Here is a 17751-nt window from a genome sequence, read left to right on the forward strand (position 1 = left end):
GGTTTTGAAATGGCTCAATTCATAATGTGATTACAGCTTTCCCCTTGTTAACTTTTTAGTATGGAAGCATAACAGCTTGAATTATAAAATGTTTCTGTAAGAGCTCACAGTACCCCTATTCTCCTTTAAGCAACTAAACTTTATATAAAAAAGCAGCATTTGATGCAGAGTGTCTCAGATTTTGAAAATAGCCAAGAGAGGAAAAAAGGCTAGTTCAAGTTATGAGGACGTGATAACTTTAAAAAACAGTCTCATTAGAAAGGAACTTGCTGTCTAAATTGTCAGTTACATCAGACAGAATTGGTACAGATGTTGTCTCTCTAAATTCTGTAAATACTCATGTAAGACTGCAGAATTTGGATGCATCCCAATTGGATTTGAGTTGCCCTTATACTTTGTCTTCACCACTAGCTATACATGACCTTTTAATTTCCTTGGGTTTAAAGTATGTAATTGTTACTGTTCAACAGTTTGTTTGAGGAAAAAAAAGTCAATCCATAACTTCCCAGTTGTATGAGTTAGTCTTTGGCCACTAATTAGGTTTTTCCAGACAGCCAACCAAAATATTAACATACCATTTTCCTTTAGACTGTTACCTAAGTGAGGACATGACAGTGCTCATACACGAGTACAGATTGTCTTTTTCTGATCTGTACCTCTGACTTCAAATTTTCTTTTCTCCGTGTCTTCAGTGCTGCTGTGTTTGTCGAGCATGATTCTGAGAGTTCATGTAAAGGACTGCCTTTACAGTGTCACAACACTGTAGGGCTCTGTGTGTGTCTGTGTATTTGCAAAGGCGGTGTGTAATCACTGAGTGCAGAAGTCAGCCTTTGTACCAGATTTGGAGTCAGGAAACAGTTCTGCTGGTGGAGAACGATTCCATGGAGTTAACTGAGCAGAGCACAGATGCTGACCAAGGGAAGGCTTCCACACTGAGTATTGTAGCATGGGCTACATTCTTTTCAAGAGTGTTTAAGTGTTGTGGTGTTCATCAGTAGGCTTGTATACAAATTACCTGTTTTGTTACAAGATCAGTGGTTCTCTTCCCAGTTTTTAGAAGGACTTAAAAGTAGGGTTTCCCATCCTCCTCCTGCTCATATCTCTTAGACAATCAAAATTCAGGAGGTGCTTGATGTGCATTCCTTAGAATTTTCAAGTGATAGCAGGAAGAGGAAAGCTTGGCCACAGCTCTTCTTTGGGTGCGATAAACAGGTTTAGTGACTTGGTTACTGCTACTTTGAGTAAGATGGAATCTGTGGGTCTCTCCACCCAGCCCCACCACCACTTCTAGATCAGTGCTGTGGTCTCTGGACAAATTAAATATATAATAGGAAGTTAAATCGTCTTGTATTGGTGCTCTTTTGAAATGGAAGTATTTTTTAAATTGTGACCTCAGCTGAATTTGGTGTATTTGGTTGCAGTTTTTACATGGCAACAAAAAAATCAAAAGCTGGTTTTCCTGTTAGGTGAGATGAGATTTTGATAGGCTGTGCTAGCATTTTATTGAGTTTTCATCTCTTCTGACTATGTAATTCCTATTGAAGCTCAGAAAACCAAGATATATTCCTTTTCCTTTCTCATCCTTTCAATATTGTACACTATTCGAGCAAGTTTACAAGAGAGAACTCTTCATTAAAAGAGAATAAAAATGGGGTTTTTGCATGCAATGCTGAATACACTGAAGCCTCTAGGCATTCTCAAGTCTTGGAACTGAAAGTTTTGTGTTCTGGTCCAGCTGCTGTGAAGAGCTGTGTTGTCTCTATGGAGGAAAGTTTTTTGCAAATGAGAACAATCAGCCATTGGAATAACCTCCCCAGGCAAGCAGCTGATTCCCCAACACTGGACACTTTTGAGATGCATCTGGACAGACTGTTGGGACATCTTGTCTAGACTGTACTTTTGCCAAGAAAAGCTGAACCAGAGATCCTTGAGATCCTCTTTCAACATGGTGTTTTAGTGGTTCTGTGTTATGCTCTTGAGGCTCTTAGACAATCCAGTCTTCCAAGCTTCCTTCTGATGCAGGTGTCATTATTACTTCCTTGGCTTAGGTTTGCTTAGTGCATAGAGACAGATAAAATTATCACTATTGCTGCAACTCAGTCTAAATAGTACTACAAAGGTGTTTGGGACAACTTTGGGCTTGTGAAGGAGCTTGTTGGTCTTATTGAAGCCGCATGTACCTTATGTATAGTTTGGTTTGCTTTTTGCCTACTGGAGTGATTGTGTCTTTATAGAAGTTTCTATACAGTGCAACTCTGACACCTGTAATGTGAAAATAGTCTTTCAAATATCCCTGTTTTTCCTCAGAAGCATTTCATGTATTTATGGACCTTGGAGTGTAGTAGCCAATATTTCAATGTATTATGACATTCAACGTCTTTCCCAGACAACACCAAATTTATCATCTCAATATAAATTGAAACTTCAGGTTTCTGGTTTTCTGCTTTTCTATAGTTGGAATGATTTCAAAATTATATCTAAACTTGTTTCTAGATAGGCACAAAATGAGGATTATCTGAACCTATATGTGAGCTTTATATTTCTGCATGATAAAGTTGAAATGTAGGCAGTTACATAATTGGAAAGCAATCCAAGGTGACTAAAATCACCTAATCACCTAATTATCTATTAGCCTTTGTAGGTGGTAGTTGTATAAAGTGCATTTTTAATGTATGAGGAGATAAAAATGTTGGAACATATAAAAGGAGTGTGACCACCAGAGGGCAGACACAGTGTTTAATGACTCCAACCCCAAGTCCCTAGAAAGGAGTCTATGCCTATAAAAATGTAATGAGGTAATGACTGAATAAATGACACAGTAAAAATGCACAAAATTTTATACATTGACAGAAATATAATACCGTTTTGTGTTTAAGATGAAAGTAAATACATTTGCTTAGAACTCACCTGAGGTTTTGTATTTCTACAGTGGAAATCAGAGTAGTTCATGCAGTTGACCTATAAATGATGAGTTCTTAAACTTAACTCATTTGCCTTTATATTGAGTCCAGTAATTTTAATTTGAGCATGTTTTTCATTTGAAAATTAAAAGTATACTTCTTTCTCAGTAGTTTCTCCCTTGTAGTTAAAAGAATAAAGAATCTTTCAGAATTAAATTTCATGTTGTCCCAGATATACCCCAGGGTTTGCATATACCTTTATTTTATTAATAAAATTTATGTCCTTTAAAGTGTGTAAGAGTATTATGGAAAATATTTAATGTTGCAGACCTAAAATTAAATGCTTCAGTAAAGTAGCCTTTTTCAGGAAAGCTGTGGTGTAGGTTTTAGTGGAAGATGTTGTCTAGTCATTTTTATTTAGCTTACTTGATAGGAATGTAGGTGTTTAATTAAAGCAAGTCATGTATTGGGTTTTACTGCTCATGCACTGTCTCAAGTTACAGCGATAGTGTCTTTTCTTTGAATTACTTTCCTCTAAAACCTAGACTGTTTTTGTGAGGAAAGAAAAGCCTGCAACTCTTTGTTTCGAATCCACAGTATTCCTTACAATCCTGTCTTAAAACCTTTGGTTGCTCTCTGGGGTGTCTCAGCTCTACCAGTTATGCTGGAGTGAAGCATTATCAAAACAGCCTTAAATGCTGCCCCAGATTTCAATCTCCCCACTATCATTTCCACCAGACACAGTTCCATTTATAGCAGGATTTCTGGAGAGATCCTTTGTAAAATGACTTGCAGATCATCCCCAAAACTTTATTTGGAGGAATTTCTCAGAGTTACTTCTGAAGTTTTATGTAATTCACAACCTTCTCACCCTCTTGGCACTGAAATATAGAAGTAGGTTTCTCATCACATCCAGAAGTGAAAGGATCAGACACATGAAAGAGTATCATGGGAATTAACTATGAATAATTAATGTATTAGTAATATATAATAATTAACTATGACTATACAAATTGTACTAAATCATTCACTTAAATGTGTCCTAGCTTCTCCCCACCCCCCATGCCTAGAAGCCTAGAAACATCTAGAAATTAAATCAGTGTTGCGGTTAATAGTTGGTTGATTTTTGCACCTTTTTAAAAAAATGGCTCAAGTTATGGGACTTGATAGCTCTCTACAAGGGCTCAATTCTGTCCCTTAGATACAGTGACAGACACACTATTGCTGAGAACATCTGCAGCATCTCACAATCTGCTGGAAGTTAAGTTTTTTAACTTAGCCAGGGAAATGCCAAATTTCACATTAGTAGGAAGATTGGTCTTTGTGTTCATTATGTCATACAGACATTCATGTGTGGTTTTTTCCCCTGAGGTAAAGCTATCCTAAAAGAATCAAACATTACTGTGAATTCCTCTGCCCGCTTAGTTTAACTGAGATTATTTTGAAGGACAGCCCAACAGTTTGCTATCATACTCATGACACAAGCTAAAGTAAATAAATACCATTATTCTTCTTATTATAGATGGGAAAGTTCAAATTGCAAGCTAGTAGGTAGCTTCCTTGTTTGACTGTCAATAAATAAAAAATTATTGGAATGGAAGAGAGAAGAGGAAGAAAGAGCTGAAACCAGAAGAAAATGTAAAGATAAGGTGAGGGGAAACAGAGCAAAGAGAATTCTATTTAATTACATACAAATGGGTTCTAACAGAATAGAACAATGATTTCTTGTTTAATAAAACAAAACTGTGAGCTGTAGTTTTAATAATGCTCATAACTCTGAAGTATTGCCTGAATTAAAAAATAATTACGTTTAAAAAAATAATTTGTAAGATTGTTCTCATATAGACTGCTCATCTGGTCCTTTACTCGCTGCTCACAAGTGGAAAAATGACCTTTCTCTGATGATCCCTTGATCTATGCTCCAGTGATTATTCTACACACATCTGAGTTGTGACAGACACTGGAATGAAAATTGCAAAATAGTACAAGAACATATTTCTCTGAAGATGTAGAATAATGCTGATCCCTGAAGCTGAGTGCCTGGATTATCCTGGATAGTAGAGGATGGAGTGAGACTTCTGTTTCTGAAAGTATATTTAAAAATAGTTGAATATTTGCTTTTATTAGTAAAAGATAAATATGTGTGGTTGTGGGAAATAATTTATAATTCACTATGGTGAGCTAGTGCACTACTTTAATTTTTGAGCTTTTTCAAAAATAGAATTTAGATTAGTGGAATTATGAATTGTTTGATCATAATTACTGTAATGCTTCCCAGTTTTAATATTAATTTGTTTTTATAATTAACGACGAAAGTAACTGAACTGATGGCCTTGAAATACGATTTGAAATTTAAACATTTTAAGACTTTTCAATACATTGCCATTCAGATATTACTATGGGGAATAGAAATATCAATAATTTTTAACACTAAATAGTGTTGGAAAAACCAACCCATCACTTTTCGTGTAGAACTGAAAATGTAACTCAACCTTTGCAGTGTAATTCAATTTCTGAACACTAATCCTCTAATAAAGATTTGAGCAGAGCCCAAAATTAAACACTTGCAAATCTTTAAGTAGGACCCAGAAGAGCAACATTTTTTACTCCCTTTTCTTCTTTATCCCTTCATTGCTACCATCCAGTGAAAGATTTTTAAATACTTTCTATTCAGGCATAGGCAAGTAGTTAGTATGTAAATCTTGCTTTGAGTGCAATTTGGTGTTAGTAGGCACAGAAATGTAAAACAAAACTTACAGTTTTCTTTTAAGAAGGCTTACATACTTTAATATAATCAGACTGTCAGAATTCAAAGTATCTTGAAACCTTTGTTGTCTAATGACTTTTGAGTTTTCATATAAAACAATTTTTCAAATTTCTGTGTGCTTTTTGAGGCCGTGGCTATCTGTCCATACATTACCAGTCCTAATGAGATTGTAATGTATGATTACAGCTTCTAGACACAATTGGCAGGTACTATGCAGTACAGTTTTTTAGCACTTATGGTTTTCAAGAATATTAAAGCCTGCTCCACTAAATAGATTCATATTGGTGAATTCTGTTATTGTTTTGTCACTGTTCAGTACCACAGTTTAAAAACAGTGTGTGAAAGGACACATAGCGTAAGCATTCCACTTCTTGTGGCATACCTTGCTCATCAAAAGCTTCCTTTGCTGTTAATGAAGCTGCATTTGAGGTGATTGTTCTTATTGGTGGTGTGGAAAGGAAAATTTAGATCAAACTCGTTTCACCCTGAGGCTACAGTAGCTTCAGTACTGGAAAGCTAAGAACTATACTGTGAAGAAAATATCCTGCAAGTGGCTGAGGACAATGCCACTAATATTGATTTTGGAGAACCAGCATGGCCAGATTGTCCTCACTGACTTCATTATGAATTGATGATATTCTGTTGTAGTGAAGTTATTGATTAAATACAAAGCTTGATGACAAAAGGTGATTAGATACAAAGCTTGATGACAGCAATGAGATTTCATTCATTTTTGTTACTCTTTGAGGCAGGGGATGTGTTTGGTGGAGCATCCCTTGCACATCCAGCTGACTGTCCCAGGGACTGGTAGTGGTTTTAATGTTACAGTGGTAAGTTGTAATCATTAGAAGTATCATCATACAGTAGTTTTCAATAGCGAGCTTACCATTATGTGTATTTCTGCTGATTCTCCAAGCTGAGATTTCTGCTGAGGTTATTTCTATTTATTTTTCAGGCTATGTATTAACCATGCTATAAATGTAGAAGTGCTCCAAATTGACTTCTTGTGAGGAAATGTAGGTAAGAGAGCAGGACAGTAGTAATTCTTTTGTGCTGTGCTGTCTGATCTGTGGTCAGTATTAGTGAAGGGATTTGTGTCCATTTGTAGTCAACACTTCAGCTGACTTCCTTGACATCAGTTATGCTGCTGAGTGTTCTTCTGCAACTTACTATGCGTATGCATGTGTTATCCCCATGGCTTTTTAAAAACTTTTGATAATTATCTGATCCCTTTACTGCCTTGGATAATTTAAATAAAACTATGCTTGTAGGGAAGGAAATGAGGGTAGGAATGGCACCTTCTGGGGTGATAACTGTACTGTGCACATCATCACCAGTTCCCAGCTGGTCCCAAGGTGTAACCTGTGTTTGGGATTACTGCTCTTTATCACTGTCTATTCGAAGCAGTCATGGTTGATCTTTAAGGAATAGGAAAACTGTTGGAATCACCTAACAGTGTATATGAAGAAATAAAAAAAACCCTAAGAACAAACTTGTCTGTAGTGGCTGGGTTTTTTGAGAAGCCAGAGTTGTGAAGCTGATCGCACTTGGACTGACTGAGAACCTGTAATGCAAGTGGTAGGTGCAACCTTCACTTGGGAAATATGTTCTGATCCTGTCTGGGTAGTAGTTTAAAGTACTTGCAGGAACATTGGTGATACAGTGAATTTACTTCAGCTATTTCAGAAAAATGTGTGAAAAATGAGTGGAGTTCTATTTTTCCATCTGGTGTCATTATTTTAAAATTACATGTAGCCATCTCAGTATTTCTGGCTTTTTCTCATCTACCATCTATGTAAAATGGGAATAATGCCTCTAGGATTGATCTGAAGCTTGAATTGGGCTTTTGATCATTTGCTGTCATTTAGTTCAGCTCAACTTTACTCAAACAAGTGTTTCTAGGTAGTATGCCCAAAACCTAAATCTGGAAACCATTAAGGAAGCAACACAGATGCAGATAAGTATGCTTAACGTGTTGACAAATTTTGTGAGATGACCACAGTGTTTCCTTGAAAAAGACAACATAATCCCTTGTCTCCAAGTAACTTTCTCAATGTTGTTGAACAGTCGGACAGCTGTTTGTTTAAAGAGTGTATGGGAAAAGTAATTGACTGGTTCCTGTTGTGTTGAGTAATGCTCATCTGGGGAATCTAATCTCTTGGATAGGGTCTGATGGTCCTTTATCACATGGTGGTGGAAGTCTCTTCATCTGGATTAAATGAGACTGCACAAAATATTTTCTGCTGATTATGCACGATCTATTTCTTTTAGTTTACCATAAACTCTATTCAATTTTGTATTTCCTGGCTGCCTTGCATATACACAGGAGATTGCTATGTAAATAGGAACAGTTTCAGCTGCCTCAGGGAGTCTCTGGGAATGCTGGATTCTCAACATCAGATGCTATTTATGCTTGCAAGCAACTCCAGTTGGTCTGTGCACAGCTGGAGCTGCCTAGGGTAACTTCAGGGACTGTCCATTTTTCCCAGCTGGAGAGGTCCTATTTGCCAGCTGCCTTGTTGTAAAGACAGGTGAGAGTTTATTTAATCATCATGTTCTGCAAATGCTGCAAGGGACTGATTTGAGATATTTCAGTTGAATAGTTCCTGGTCCATGCTGGAGGCTGGTGAGTTAAGTGTGCTGGATGTGCACACAAACACAGCCCTGATACCTGGTAACTGTACGGTGTTTTGAATTTAATTTTTTCTCCACAATTATAAATTCTGTATAACTCACTACAATATAAAATATATTGTTTTAGACCAAAATTTGGTAGTAAAATCGGGATAAAGGAACTGATACACTTTTTACAAACTTTCTGGAAAAAATTGTGGTGTTGTGCTGTTTTCCTGGAAGCACAGTATGTGTTAAGTAGTTTCTGTGCTAGTGTTAATTGCTAACTTTATGGCCATTGCCACTAACAGCATGTAATGTTTCAAACAGCCTACTATAGCTTCTGAAATTGGGTGCCTTTATTCTGATGACAGCTTGGTGTACAAATGTTAGTACTTCATCAAGATGATATAGCAGTAGAGTTGAGCAATGGGAAATTCCAACAGGCCTCTGAGCTTTCAGGCGATGAAGGCTGGGAGGATATTGCCACAAATGTATTCTTTTCCCTTGGGCATCTACTTTTAGCTACTATCAGAGTTGAGACCTTGGGATACTTGTTATGATGCTGAGTGTATGCCAGACTTGGTAAGACATGCAGCACTTGTACAGTCAAATTAAAAGAGACCATCAGAATAAACTAAACTAAACTAGATTGGGGCTTGGAACCTTATTGGACTCTAGGATATTTTTCTGACAAATGTTAATACAGTAATTGAACATACCTGTAAACAGTGTTCATTGTGTGTTTATGCACAATAAAGTGGAATCACGTTTTCATAACTGAAACTTTTCTGTGCCAGAATTGGAACAATTTGGTATAGGGTAGATCTGCCCAATACAACTTGGTAGCATTTTTCATCTTGTTGAAAAATAAGAACTCTCTGAAGACCAGTCCAGTGAAATCCTTGTCTGTCTTTCCTTAAAAGCATTAAGGAATCATTAGGATATTGTATCTAACTTTGAATTTGTGAGCAGAGTGGGAGACAAATGTTTAAACTAGGTAACTTCCAGAAAACCTTTTCAACCTTAACTACTCTAATTATTCTGATGTCTTCCATCCATTTCAGAACAAGTTTGTCTGTCATCCTTCTGTGAACAAATGTTTCAGAGCATTGGAACAAAGAACATTCTTTCCCCACTCCCCCCATGACTGGGTCACCAAAGAAGTGGGAGATCCCGGTTCTGTGTTTTGTTGGATTTTTTTTGGTTGGTTGGGATTTTTTTGTTTGTTTGGGTTTGTGGGGTTTTTGTTTGTTTGGTTTTTGTTTTGGTTTTTTTGGTTGGTTGGTTGGTTGGTTTTGGGTTTTTTTGCTGGGGTTCCTGTGATCTCAGTCACTTCTGTGCTCTGGATTCTAACTGCCAGGACCCAGAGCATGTTATGTGAAAGTTTCCATCTGCTCTGAGCCCCTGTGCAACAGGGAATGGATGGCTGACAGAGATTGTATGCTAGATTATACTTTCCAATGAGACTGTATTCTGTAATAAACCATCAGCAGCCCTGTTCAATCAGCTGTTCCCATGTGGAGCTTGAAGTTGGATCTCCCATCATTAAGTATGTGCTCTACCCACCTGGCTGAGGAAGAAGTGAGCAGAATTATCAATGTTTCTGCTTCTCAGGAAATGTGATCCCCACCATATCTGACTTTTGCAGTTCTTCAAGAGAACACTTGTAGACTTCAGGTGCTTAATCACCTCTACTTAGAGAGCTGTAGAGTGTTAAACCAAAGATAAGTGTTAATTTAATCAGAATATGTGTTGTGTGCACAGCTGGGGGAATGAAGTTGACTTTCTAGGAACTTCTATGGCTAAATTGGGACCTGTGCAGTGTACTTGGGTATGTGCCTACATCCTGAGACTTTTTTTATGCTACAAACTAAATTGCTGTTCAAAATTTAAGTAGGCTAAGGTGACTTAGCAGAAGGTTTAATATGAACTTCCTACCATGAAGTTATAATCTGTTTTATTAGTGGCAAAACTTAGTGTTACCATCCCATCCCATGGATGTGAGTAATTCACCATACTGCATCATTAGACTCCAGTTTAATTTCCAAGGATAAGTGATGACAACTCTCTAATTTAATTTATATTTGTACTAAAATACTAAACTTCAGTTCATACCACTGTGCTATTTATGTATACCACAAATGCTATGAGGACTCTTCATAAAATAAAGTAAAAGCCCCAATCCAGGTCTACTACACGAGTACTGGTTTGGCTGTTGCATTTGTGATTAGAAGACATTGATTTGATGTCACAAGTATTTTTAACAGGATTTACAAAATGCAAATAGCATTATGTAAGACAGATTACTTATGGCTTTAATACAGGATTGTTTTTAAGCCAGAGGCTACATTTTGCTGGGTTATGTATGTTTAAAACTGAGCACATTAGGATTAGATTTGGCAGAATACCAGTTTCCAAATCCTTGATATTTTCAGGTTAGATTACTTCAATGTTTTAATTTAAAATATGAATTGAAACTCCAAATTTTGATTGTTTTTTAAGTAGCTTTCAAGGTGGATATCTTCTTGAGTCAGGATTGTTACAAACAATCTGATTTGTGTTGGTAAAGTCAGAAATTGCTGTAGTCCATCATACCCCCATAATGTTTTTTTTGTGTGTCAGAGAGCTACTTGGTTCAAAAACCAGCAGAAAAGACCAAATGCATTTCTTGCACAGCAGAATGTATGTGGACAATGTGTCACATTGCTAAGCAAGTCCATCAAGTGTTAGCTTTGTAATGTACCATGAGGAAAATCTTACAGGCACTTGAACTCCAAATAATTTCTCAAAGGCCTCATATGCACAGTACCACAAATTCTTGACCTTTAGGTGAAGGAAATTTCAGCTGGCATGGAACAACTTCATGTGACTCTGCATTGTTGTCATTGCTTTATGCTCTGAATGCCTGCAATATGGCACTCCCTAATAGACAGGCTAATAAAGTCTCTTACAGTGGTAAAGTTTCCTACTGGAAAGCTAAATTGTTTGATGTATTCAGCAGCCAAGGTTCCCTATGAACAGACTTAAGTGGAAAGATGCCTTTTTGTCCCCCCAGCGTAATTTCATTTTTTTCTGTTTCACATACCTTATGCCTGGCTTCATTCAAATGTTGACATCTGGTTTGTTCACCAGATTTCTTCCAAATCTTTATTACCCTAGTATTTTTCCCAGGGAAACATTTGGCAGCATTTACTGCATTACAAGGTACATTTAATATATAGAGGCCAAGGAAGAAAAAGTAGAAACTTAAGAGGAAAAAAAAAAAAATGTTTAAGCACTTGTCAAGTGTTAGTATTGTACATAAATACACAAGAAAAAAAACTCCCCAAACTCTATTTTGCATGCAGATTGTTTCTTCTTTCTATTTTAAATAATAAAAGTCCTTGTGTTCTTAGTACAACTAGATGGTTTTCCCATCAGCTTAGTTGTCATTTCTGTGGAACTCTCTTCTTTGAGTACCAAAATACAGCTCCCAAATGCCACAGGCCATAAGAACTTTAAATGTTAGGGAAATAATCAGAGCCTATCCTTTTAGAAAATAAATTCCTGTGGTATTGTCCGTCTGCCATTTCTAGGGAGCATTCAGGTAGATGCTGATGTGCTCTTCTGTGGGGGATGATGATTGTTTCTGAGACCTGAAAAGTGGATTCTGACTTTCAGGATTTCAGGATGTTGTTAATTTCTGGTAAAAATTGGCTGGAAGACACCTTAGGAAAAGCTTCTTTTAAGTGATTACATACAATTTATGTTCAAAGAGACAAAAATACAATGAAGTATGAAGCTTGATGTTTCTTAAATACCAAGGCAGCAGCTGGGGCAAAGCCCATGGCTTCCTGCAAAGCTCAGCATTCCCTGTACCCCTCAGTTTCAAGTAGGCAGGAATTAGTCCTGGAGACATTGTGCTCTCAGCTCCTTGGTGACAGCCTGATCAAGGACATACCAGTGTTTTACATGGCTTTTACACCTCTGTTCTTGAATAGATGGGATTAGTGGGGGTTCTTGGGTTTACAGTATGGATCCTGAAGTATGTACCAGGGGAATGGGTATGAAACAGCACTGTGGTGGAAGGCAGAACACCAGTAATTGCTTGCTGGAGTGACAGCGCTGCTGGAAGAGACGGCCCTTTTCTTTTGTGCCTGTTGAGCTACAGGTGTTGGCTTGGTTTTGTTCTCCAGTAGATTCCTTGTTACCCTCTGTGCTGCCTTTTAGTCAAGTTGAGCAGTCTGCAGAACACTTGTGCCACAGGCAACCCTAGTATGAAGCATGATACAAAGGGGAGGTTGGACATCCTCGATTCAGAGGCTATTTCCTTTCCTTTGGATTGATACAGGGAAGGGGTAAACATATACACCTGTGTAATAGATAGACCAGAGTGACACCTGCTAGCCTCCACCATGGTTTTACCCCATAAACTCATTTACACGACAAAGAGAAATGGTGACAGCTCTTCTTATGGGTACATATGAACCAGAAATTGCCAGGGAGCTGTTAAGCAGTAAGTTAGCAGAGCTGAGGTAAATACAGCAGATGTCTATCAAGTTCTCTACTGCCACCATCTCACACAAGTGCATAAACTGTTTCCTCTGAAAGCTTGAGGGTTCTAGTCCTACCTCTAGGGGAGGTAGGATCACTGGTCTGGCAGCTCTAGAAAGCTTGAAGTTCTAATGCTGAATCTGATCCTCCTGGATGCAGTCTTTCCTTGAAGGGGCTGACACAGCACTCTGACCAAAAGGACAGTGGTTTGTTTTATGCTGCGGATGTGAGCAGGGTGATGATCTAGCCTTCTGTTCTCCAAAGCTGTATTAAACCAGTGTGGCCCAGCCTATGTTAGCTACTGCTTGCTCAGCCTGTTCTAAGAATCCAAACAATTAGCTCTAGATAATATCACCTAATTCCACTGTGAAATAAAAGAGAATGGGTGGTCAAAAACCTCCTGACAGGAGCTGTTTTGCTTTGAATAATGCAGATGAAGCATCCTAGCCCAGTAAGCAGAGAGCTTTTTGCCGGTAGCCACAGGTCTTTGTTCCCTTTTCTGACAGACTGCGTATCCATTCATCTCGCTGATTAACAGAGCTGCTGCTACAGTCAGTCGGAAATGGTAAGTGTGTAGCTGATGTCGGTCTCTCTTGCATTTAGGAAGTCTCTGCACAAGCACATTTAAGTGTCTTTATGTTTGAGCTTGTCAATGGTGATAAGCTAATATAAATTAATTTGCTGATCAGTGCCTACTCCAGTCTCTGTCAGACATGTGACCAAAAACTCTAGTATCTTTGTATAACAGAAATTCTAAATGTATTGAAAGAGAGGGAATATTTAGCAGAAAATATTTCTTTTTTTTAATTATTTTTTTCCTGGAACGTGGTATCTTTAATACAATCTCTTCCATAATCATTTTGAGAAAACAGAAGTTGGACTCTATTAAGTCATCATGGGCTTTGGTGAGTCTTAGTGAGAAAATATTTGTATCCTAAAGCCAGTTTTTTAGACCTCTGTCTATTTAGAAAGCCATCTATTAAAATTATATGTGTTATTTCTAATTAGAGAAGTAGCAATTTCTATACATGAGAGAAAAGAGACAACTGGAAGATTGTGTTCATAACTGTTTCCAGTGTGGTTGGAGACTTTTTTCCTGAGATCTGGGGGAGAAAAGAGGTTTTTAGAAGAGAACAAGTATTGCACACCAGAGTATTGCACACCAGATGCAGATGCAGCCGTATCATGGAGTTATACTGTAAATATCATATATATATATATATATATATAATATTCATTTAAAAATCCTTTTCTGTTTCTGTGTTGTTTTTCCAGTACTTTGGTTTTTGTTCACCCAGTGATGGGTGTTGCACTTACCTTTGTCTAATCATAAACCCTGAATATAAATTCAATATTTCATTCTAGATATTTTTGACAATGAATTAATAATTCATTATATATTTTTGTTTCTTTTTTTTTTTTTTTTTTTTTTTTTTTTTTTTTTTTTTTTGCTGTTTTATTGTCTTCTGACTTTGTACTGCAAGGCCCTTCTTCAGCTGATTGTAGCCAATTCTTATCTTTACAGTCACAAAGATTTTGGAACTCTAGAAGGCTAGGAGTTTTTAATCCTTTTCCAGGTCATTTCTGAATACACTGGGCAGCATAAGCCTGAGCATCCCTTCAGGACTCAGGGTAGGCTCCCTTCCCTCTGACATGATTACCTAGTTAGAATTTTAAAGCTGCTCCTTTCAAAATAAGCAGGATCTGTAATGAAGGCTCCAAACATGTACTTTTTTCTCTCCCACACTTAGTGCCGGGTCTGCATTTAGCAACCAGTAGCTCAGTAGCAGTGCTGTTACATAATTTCTCCGTCTACTGGTTGCTGTGGTTTTAACCTGCTTTGGTGTCCTAAAATGCAGACTTATGCTGTGAGACACCACTAACTCTAAACTACTGAAACTTGGAATGGGGAACAGGGAGAAGAGTGTGTAAGGAAGGACACATTTTAGATCCGTTTTATGCAGTAGCTCATTGGAAATAGTTGGGAAGAAATTCATGGCTGACTACAAATCAATGTGCTTTTATTCAAGGCCTAGTACTCTACTGTGTGTTAGGATTTTGAATTATTTTTAAATAAAGTAAATGAAAGTCTGATAATGTATTTTTCCATTTTTAACAGCAAAACATCTTTAATACTCAATTTCACTTTTGAAACAACCTTTTTATAAAATGGAAGTAGATACTAGGACTGATTTACTGTAATTGTTTTAATTACTTGTGGTATAAATGAAGAATTGAAAAGTATGTGACTTTTCTCTCTCAGAGATGTAATCATTTAACAGTAGTCACAGTTTTGTATAATTTCTATGCAAACACTTGTCCCACTTCAGTTGCTGATTCAATATATGATGACAGTTGAAGATGAATTGTTCTGAGTTCAATCCATTATCAAATGTTATTTACCTTTGCATCATAGAAGCAGAACTAAAATGTATCAAATCTGCAAAATGGCAGGTTGTCTGTGGAGTGATGGTGTATTGTTTTGGGTGTGTGAGCAGCTGCCAGGTTGCAAAACCAGGCCATAGAGGTGGGGAAAGTGGCAGCAGAGCCTCTTGCCAGCAAGAGGATGGTATGACTCAGTGAGCACGCTTGACTTCTGAGTGCATTTCCAGTCTTTTCTTGGATCAAAATAGCTGTAACTTTGGGGCAGCCTGACAGCATTGCCTTTCTGTGTAGTCATGTTGAGAAAGCTGACTGATTCAGACTTCTTTTTAAATAGTTGTATGTGTAGTGGCTTTTCTGGTTTTGCAGTGCGTTGGTTGTTATGTGCTGAGTTGGACTGGCAGTAATTCCTTGCTAAAATATACTCTTTTGCATATTTTTTCCTAATGATTCAAGTTTCCAGTAAATTTGAAATAGCCTTCTTTGTTCTGTATTTCTCCCCTCCCTTGACTAGTCAGTGTCAGTGTAAGAGTTTCATTAGGCAGGACAGGAAGAAAGGACAGACAGTTGGAGGCGGCAAGAAAATGAAACCTCAGAATTCTTAAGGGATGATAAGTGACTGGTAGTGGCAAGATAGCAAAGATTTCTTTAAAACAGCTGTGTGGAAGAAGCAGAGAACTAAAAATGTTTTCATCTATATTGAGATAAGAATCAGACTGGAGACTAGAAAACTAGGGAAAAAAGACAGGAAAACCACATGTAGAGGATTGCGTTGTCTTGATGGCAAAATTCAAATTGAGAACAAGAAAATACCTTTACATTATAACGTCGTAGAAGGCCATCAAATTTCTCAGGCAAAATTTGCTCTAATTGAAGCCATGCTGGCTGTCACCAATCACCCTCTTATCTTCCATGTGCCTAAGGCAAAATTTCCAAGAGTATTCAACCCATGATCCTGCCAGGCACAGTGGTGAGATTGGCCAGTATTTCTGTGGGTCTTCCTTTTTTACCTCTTTTAAAAGTGGCAGTTATACTTCCCCTTCTCCAGTCAGTTGCAACCTCATGGGACTGCCATGACTTCTCAAATATGATGGATAGCTTAGCAACTTGTGGATCTGTTGGTTCCCTAAGGGCCTGTAGATTGATCCCATCAGGTCCCATGGCCTTGTGCACCTGCAGATTCCTTAGATGGTCTCAAACCTGATCTACAGTGGGTGGTTCTTCACTCTCCCAGTCCCTGTCTTTGCCCTCTGTGATGTGGGTGATGTGCTTGGAGCAGCTGCCAGTGAAGACTGAGGCAGTCAGTACTCAGTGAAAATGGTCACTGAGTAGCTCAGAGTTCTCCATATCCCAGGTAACCAGGTTTCCTTCTGGAGAGGACCTACATTTTCCCTAATTTTCCTTTTATTGTGGAAGAACTTGTAGCAGCCTTTTTATTGCCCTGGACAGATTTTGTTCTATCTGGGCTTTAACTTTCCTAGCTTGGTCCCTGGTTGCTTGCACAGTTTCTATGTATTCCTCCCAGGCTACCTGTCCTTGCTTACAGCACCTGTAGGCTTCCTGCTTGAGTGTGTCCAGGAGTTCCTTATTCATCCATGCAGACTTCCTGGTGGTTTTACCCTCTTTGTTAGGATACATTACTGCTGAGCTTGGATGAGACCTTTGAATATTAACCAGCTTTCTTAGGCCCCCATTCCTTCCAGGGCTTTATCCCATGGTATTCTACCAAGCAGATTGCTGGAGGCCAAAATCTGCTCTCGTGAAGTCCAGGGCAGTGAACTTGCTGTGTGCACCCCTCGTTGCCCCAAGGATCTTGAACTCAGGGTAATCTGAAGTGGCTGGTGTTGCCCCTGTGGCATCTTTCACTCCCTGTTGCTCTTAGGCTCATGTTTATATACTTTGAAAGGGAATGTAAAGAGCCCATATTGTCTCTAGGGCAGTAACTTCATGTGCAAGAGGTTTTCCCTCAGTCTCTTTCTTATCAAAGAAATATGCAATTAAAACACAACAGAAAATCCTCCCATGTTCTTTTCCTGGGCTGGATTCACTAAATGTATAAAAGGCTGTTGTAGCACCATCTCTGTGATCCCACACATGCTGGTAGAGAATTGAGCTGACAGATGAAGGCAGCACAAGGCACTACTGAAGAGGAGTCTGTCCCAGCTCTTTTTTCCCCACAGTCCCTGGGGCAGTTCATCTCAGCACAGTAACCTATTTCAGTCTTACTGGGCTGTGCTGCAAATTTCATTAAAATACAAGTAAAATTAAATACAACATAACTTATAAGACAAGCTTGATTAGGAGATGAACTATTAAATTCATATTACCCCTAGGCATTATTTGATCATTGTAATTGTTATTTGAATTTGAGAGCAATTATCTGGTCTAACTAAATCTTGATTTCTAAAAAATAGGATGTTTTAAAAGGCTTATGTTTTAAAAGGCTTAGAAGTCTTAATTTTTGTAATTGATTTGTATCTGTTAGAGCCAGAGTTTACTTCTTTTTTTAAAGTCAGACTCTGCATAATGTTCATCTTCTGCATTGAAATGTCT

Source organism: Parus major, chromosome 1A (assembly GCF_001522545.3).
Source record: "Parus major isolate Abel chromosome 1A, Parus_major1.1, whole genome shotgun sequence".
NCBI lineage: Eukaryota > Metazoa > Chordata > Aves > Passeriformes > Paridae > Parus > Parus major.